The following is a 7,539-nucleotide window of genomic DNA, read 5'->3' as shown; positions in this document are numbered from 1 at the left end:
GTGTCAGTATCGTACCATGGGTACTAACACTGGTTGTATGGATCCACTAGTTTGAAGTCCTAAAAGACGAGGGTGTCATGCCTAACTGACAGGGGACCCCTCAAAATCTATGGTGGAACTGTAGGTTTGGAACCTAAGGACTGCTACTAGTGCCTCATGCCTGACAGGCAGGGGAGACATCATACCTACGCTCACTTGGTACTAAGTGTTACTCACAACTGAATGACACTAATTATTAGATTGAACTGAGTTTAACTGAATGTAATAAATGGTTGAACTGATAATGCTCATAACTATTTTAAAACCATTCTGTAGATACTAAAAACTGGGTAAGATGCTAAATTTTGGGTATTCAAACCCCCAATACTCGATAGCAATAATAGCAAGATCATACTAAAACTTTGAGTACATGATATCTGAGCATTTATTCAAAATTCATTCTTGTAGGCATTTCATCAAACACATGCAATGCATGGTTTAATCCAAGCATGGGATTGGTTTTAAATCTTGTAGTAATAGCAAGATTTCAATAATAAAATTACCAATTAAGGCTTAAATCAATGAACAACACCATTCAAACATATGGGGTTTAATAACAACAACAATTATGTGTAAACATGGTATAGAATCAAAAATCATGGTTAAAAATCATAATAATTATGTAAAAATAATAATTTAGAAGTTGAAATTGGATTATTAGACTCTATGGGTGAAAAGGACCCGTGGATGAATATCTAACATACCTCAAAAGCTTGAATCTTGAGAGAGAGCAACTTTTCTTGAAGGTTCTTGAATGTTGACGCTTTGATTCTTAAGTTTTCTTGAGGAAGGGTTTGAATATTGTTCTTGGGAAATGATCTCAAAATAAGCCTTAATTTTGATGTTAAGGATGAATGAGGAGTTATGTTCTTTACTTTGATGGAATTAGGGGTTAAAAAGGGTGGGAAAATACCCAAAAATCTCATTAAAATGTCTTTAAATTGCTTCAACGGATGTGGTTGACAGTCTGGGTGACGGACCTTCACTCTGGTGACTAACCATCACTTAAATCATTGTTTTATGGCCAGAAAATAGGTTCGCTGCCTGATTTGCAACGGCCAGAGTAATGGTCCGTCACTGGCTTGACGGTCCATCAGCTTTCCCGTCGCACCTTGGTAGTCGGACAACTCTTTGGTAAAATGGGCATAACTTTTTACTCCGATATCGGATTTAGGCTAAATTGGTATAGTTGAAAAGCTAATTCAATTATCTATTTATTTGTGGGTCATTAGATAAAAAATTATTAGTAGAATGAAAGATATGCTTGTTTGAAGTTGACTATAGTAACATCTTTCTCAAGAATTCAATCGGTAAGGGATATTTTGACGCATCTAATAGCTAGGACGTATTTAAGACCTTAGTACACATCAAAATCGATCATAAAACTACCAAATCACTATAATTTATTTCTCATGAGCTTGAAGCATGGTTATAATATTGGTTTGATTCTCGGGGTATTACATGTACTCGTCTAGACATTTATTGTGTAGTAGGTCTGGTTAGTAGGTATCAATCCAATCCTCATAGAGATCATTGTTAGGTGGTAAAGAGAATTTTTAATACCTAAAAGGAACTGCTGATTATTCACTATGCTAGAGTGGATCCGATTTATCCATAAGAGGTTATACAAATGTTGATTGGGCTAGTGACCGATATGATAGAAAATCAACCTCTGGTTATGACTTCTTACTAAAGAGTGGTGCAATCTCATGTAAAAGTAAGAAACAAACTTGAACAACCCTATCAACTATGGAATTCGAATTTGTGGCTTGTGCATCTGCAGTACAAGAAGCTGTTTGGTTGAAGAGATTCTTTGAGCATTTGAACATTGCAAAGAATACTAAAGGTCCTATGATTTTATATTGTGACAGTCAAGCAACTATCGCATATATGAAGGATCCTAAATATCACAGCAAGACCAAGCACATTGATATTAAATATAACTTTGTAAGAGACATAGTAGCAAGTGGAGAAATAAATTTACTATACATTTCTACACGAGAAATAATAGTTGATCCCTTTACTAAGGCGATATCTAGAGACTTGTTTGAGAAACATGTTATGGCTCTAGGATTATGTAGGATATGATTAAGTTTATGTATTGTAGATGACTTTATTGTAATTGTTATCAATATAAGAATCTTGAATTTACGTTTAATTTCATATGCGTGTGAAAATGTGTTTTATTAATATAGTGTGTCGAACAATTCATGAGATTGGATCTCTCACACGAGCAATCACCTCTTACGTCGAGAAACGTGAAGAGAAAAATTCCACCATAAAATAATGACTTGTTTTTTCTTGTAAAGTCAGATATGAGTTTCTCCAAGATTATGAATTTAAGGATTACTAAAGAAAGAAACTCAGGTTAGACATCTAGAGGTGTATAGACCTAGATTTATACGATGTTGAATGTCTAAAAGAATGAGACACACGTACTATTATAAGGTGAGAACATCGTAGCACATGTTTTATACCACGTGTTCTTAGCGATCAATGGGTTAATGGAAGAATGAATTCTTGCTTCTTCATTGTGTGAGACACTCAAAGTTATTTTAACTATTTATTGAAATACCTTTAGAACTTTAACTGTTTCTTGAAGTTTCGATTGGTGTTGCTACTTTAGCATATTACTAATAGCTATGAAAGATTCAAAAATGTGGTGCATTTCTAGGAAAGTAGTTGATTTGGAATGGATAGATTCGAGTAGAAAGGAAAGACGATTAAAATAAACATTTTTTTAGTAAATAGGTCACTTTTTATTCAACCAAAAAACTTTACAAATCGGCTGGATACTTTTGACTCAGTTCTAGCTCTCATTACATCTATTTTCTAATCTATCTACTAGTTATCTGAATTTACATTGGATAACCTGTTAATCTATCTAAGTAAACTTTCAATTTGCTATGTGTTTTACCTTCTATAAATAACTGAGTGACAATGCTTCTTACTCTTTGTCTGATATCCATTTTATGGGTAGTAAATTTTTTATCATTCCTTTCTACCCATATGTGATACACTGCTGCTGTAAAGCAGAATCCAAGTATGCTAGCTCTTCGTCTATTATTGGACATTAGGTGCACCAGGTTCTGAGTGTCATGTTGCCAATCCCCTATGCTCTGTTGATAACCTAGCCAATGCGGAATAGAGCTCCAAAGAGTTTGAGAGTAATTGTATTTAAAAAATAGATGCACAAATGTTTCCTTCTCTTCTGATGTACAAAGTACACATTCCTTCTTTTCTTGAATACCCCATTTACTTACTCTATCCATAGTTGCAAGTCTGTTATGTAAAGCCAAACAATGAATGAAGTGGTGTCTAGGGATCATCCTTTTTACCAAAGCCACTTTGTTCCAAGCCAAATAAATATTTTAATTTGTCTACACAAGCTATCTATTACACTAGCCATATAGATGTCGAGTGTAATTGTGTATATAAAGTTAATCATGAAGTCAAGTTTACCTCTTTAAGAGCATGAGGGAATGGATAAGTAACTACTGAAGTAGTGAATGAAATCTGGGGTATGGGAGTATTAGAATTCTCATATTAGTATAGAATTCTTTCCATATGTGATTAGATTCCTATATATAGCTTATAAAATCTCATAGGTTGATACGGGTTAAAGAGTCATCTTAACACTTGAGGACATAAAGACGTGAGTGAAGACCCGAGCTTGTGGGGCTGCCCATCCAAGGTTGATAACAAGTCCCAACACTCCAAAACCGTCCAAGGAGTACACTATAAGGCTGCCCCTTTGTTTGGGCTCATTAAGGGCCTTTTAGTCATTTTTGTATTAAATCTTGCCCTAGTCTATAAATAGAACATTTAAGTCATTTTGTCATTTAGAACTTTGATGATATATCTTGTAAACTCATTGAGAGTGTTTGGCAAGGTGGAATCCTTGTGTTGTTAACTTTCTTAGAAACGGTGGCTGCTTGGGAGTTTCGATTCCCTTGAGGTCTCCGTAAGAGTGTAGGTGTCTTGTATTCATGTTGTTTGTGTTCTGATGTTTAATAAACATCTTAGTTCCTATAACGTGTATTACATTTTTTCTCACTATCTTTCCTCTTAGTTATAGTCATCTTATTTTTTATTTTGTGTTGCTTTTTCATCTCGTGATAGTTATTTTGTGCCATTTCGTGGGCTGTTTTGGAACTTCATAGTTCATTCTTGTATCATTTGGTATCAAATCCATCATTTATTTTGTTCCCATGAGATCAATCTTGGGCTTGTTCACTCAAAAAAAAAAAAAGGTGTTGAAAATCTGAAAAACTCAAAAGTAGTAATCTGTCCACGTTTTTGTGCTTAGGCAAAAATTTGAAGCCTATTTTTCTTATGATTTTTGTGTGTTTTGTGTGTTATAGTGTTATATATTTGTTTCCTAACATTAGAAGAGGTGTCCAAAGTCAAAAATCTCACAAAAAGAAGTTATTCTACGAGTTTGATGTCTTGGCCAAAGTGTTGTTGTTGTTTGGCCAAATTTGTGTCTAGATTTAGGTGTTGTTTTGATTTTCTTTGCTGTTTATTGTGTTGGTTTTCTTTCTCTCTAAACTACTTTAGTCTAACCCTAGTTCTTGAGCCAAAAAAAAATGCAATTTGTTGTGGGAAGAGTGGACGATTTTGTTATTGTTGTTGCTGGAGTTCAGGTGTTGTGTTGAAGAAGTCTTGTAAAAGGTTGTTGTTTGATCCAAATTCAAAGGGAAGAGATTGTGGGTTCTTGTTAGTCTTGAAACAAATTTCAAGACATTACCAAAAGGGAAAAAGAACAAAAGACCTCCTAAAATTTTTCATACCAAAAGGGAGTAAATTCATTTTTTCTAGACAAGCCAAAAGAGGAAAGAGGGAAAAGACCTCCAAAAGGTTGTCTTGCCATTTTGGTGCAAGTAGGTGAAAGAATTTTTGAGTCTTGAAAGTGGATTCTTTTAGATCTTGTTTGTCCCATACCTTGACCGAAATTCTCCTCTTCCATACATGAAATTGAACAACTAGTTTCTTGAAATAAAATGTTTTCAACTTCAACCATATTCCAACATCCAATAGTTAATTGCCACATAACCAAAGAGCTCAAGAACATTGGATATTATAGTTTCACTTTCTTGTTTCCATTAGTTTCAATTTTGTTGATTCTCATGATAATTAGAAAACTAGTAAATACCTACTTGGTTGTAGATTAGTTTTTTAGTACGTTTTCTTTCGTGTTAAGCGTCGTATGATGTGCTTTTCTCATTTTTAAGCCATAGTATTTTATTTGGTCCAAGTTTGAAGATCATTTCTTGAGTTGTTTCAAACAAGAATCTACTCTAACCTCAAGCCACAATTGGGACCAAGTAACCTCATTGGAGTGTAAGCGAGTTATCAACACTTGTGAGTCCAATAGAGTGAATACTTCAAAAGTGTGAGCTTGAGAGATTGCGGACTATTTTGAGACGAATTGTGGACTGATTTTTGCTAAACTTTAATGTTTTTGCTTTTTTTGTATTGTTTGTTTAGTAGATCTTGATAGGTACAATGGCGGATGAAGGTAAAATGCCTAGTTGGTTTAAATCCATCGTAGCAAAGCTTGATGTCATGGATATCCTCTTGGGATCTTTTAAAGGGAAGATGGATAAAATAGAAGGACAAATGGAAAGAATAAAAAGGATAGTGGATAGAATGGAAGGACGAATAGAAAGGACGGAGAGCTCTATTTGCAAGAAGTTGGATAACTTGATAGAGCATCTAAGCTTTCCTAATCCAATTCCTGTGAGTGACCAAGCTCCACATGAGCTACTAAGTAATTAAAATAACTCTTGCACTCTAGTAAATAAGGCTAATAACCAACTAAGTGTGAAAGATATTTTGTCTTTAGATGAGCCGAATGTGCCTTCAGTTTGTGATGATAATGTACAACATGAGATTATGGATACACTAGTTGATCCACCTAGTGTTGAAGCTATTATGGCAAGTGATAGTACATTGTCTTATAGAAGTCATAAAGACCAACTTGTTTGTGAAAATAGTGATGTTGAACATGTTGGCCGATTGACTAAGAATGACCCTCTAGTTGTTTTTGTTGTAGATCATGCGAGTATAGAGGGAACATTTGATCGTAATTGTAGTAGTATTGGGGTAGGGAAGTGTGTCCCCAACCCGTTCCCATGGACACTCCACCCATTTGACCTTGGTGATCATTTGAAATACGGTGATGATGTCTTTTGGAATAACTTGAATGTGCATGGAATGTATGGTTTTCCTATCTCGGCTTTCAAGACTATTTGTTTTTCCAAGAAGAGTCCAAGTTTTCCACTTGATAAGAAAATCTTGTTTCTTGTTATACTTATGTGGGTTGCCTAATTTATTCTTTCTTGGGAGGTATTCAGGTAAGAGGGATGTTTGGTTGTATGTGAAGTTTGAGACACCTTGGAAAGATGCTATGATTGATTGCACTAATCCTAACCCTCATACCTTGAGGAACTTGTTTGCTTGTCCTTCCTATTATTTTGCAAGGTTCAGATTCTAGGACGAATCCTTTCTAAGGAGAGGAGGATGGTACAGGTCAAAGAAACATCTTAGCACTCGAGGGCATAAAGACGTGAGTGAAGACCCAAGATTGTGGGGATTCCCATCCAAGGAAAAAGCTTTGAAGTGTTGAGAACAAGTCCCAACACTCCAAAACTGTCCAAGGAGTACACTACAAGGTCGCCCCTTTGTTTGGGCTCATTAAGGACCTTTTGGTCACTTTTGTATTAAGTGTTGCCCTAGTCTATAAATAGAAAATTTAGGTCATTTTGTCATTTAGAAATTTGATGATATATCTTGTAAACTCATTGAGAGTGTTTGGCAAAGTGGAATCCTTATGTTATTAACTTGCTTAGAAACGGTGGTTGCTTGGGAGTTCCAATTCCCTTGAGGTCTCCGTAAGAGTGTAGGTGTCTTGTATTTATGTTGTTTGTGTTTTGATGTTTAATATACATCTTAGTGCCTATAACGTGTAGTACATTATGCCTCACTATCTATCCTCTTAGTTATAGTCATCTTGTTTTCCATTTTGTGTTGCTTGTTCATCTCGTGATAGTGGACTGTTTTGTGCCATTTCGTGGGCTGTTTTAGTACTTCATAGGTCGTTCTTGTATCATAGGTAAAACTCGTGATGCTCATAGGCTGCACGAACTATTTTCCATATAAATTGCTGACTTGTTGATGTCGTACTGCTTTGGATTTTGTCCACCATGTGTAAAGTGGGAGATGTTGGATTACGAGTCATGGGTCGCACATGTGGACCGACCCGAGCCTCGACCCAACCCTACCTGACACATTTTTGATTTTTTGATTATTAGATAAAAGGGGGATAAAATTGGATATTTGAATTTTAGGGGGAACAGTTACAAAAAATGTTCCACTTCCCTTTATATTCCAAAATTGATTCTTCTTGTTTAGTGTGTGAAACAGAGGAATGAAAATCAGAAAAAATAGAAAAAGAAAAGCAGTGAACAATTTCAATATTAACAAAACATCAAAGGC

The sequence above is a fragment of the Capsicum annuum genome, chromosome 1 (genome assembly GCF_002878395.1).
Source record: "Capsicum annuum cultivar UCD-10X-F1 chromosome 1, UCD10Xv1.1, whole genome shotgun sequence".
In the NCBI taxonomy this organism is placed as follows: Eukaryota; Viridiplantae; Streptophyta; class Magnoliopsida; order Solanales; family Solanaceae; genus Capsicum; species Capsicum annuum.
This window is presented reverse-complemented; position numbering follows the sequence as displayed.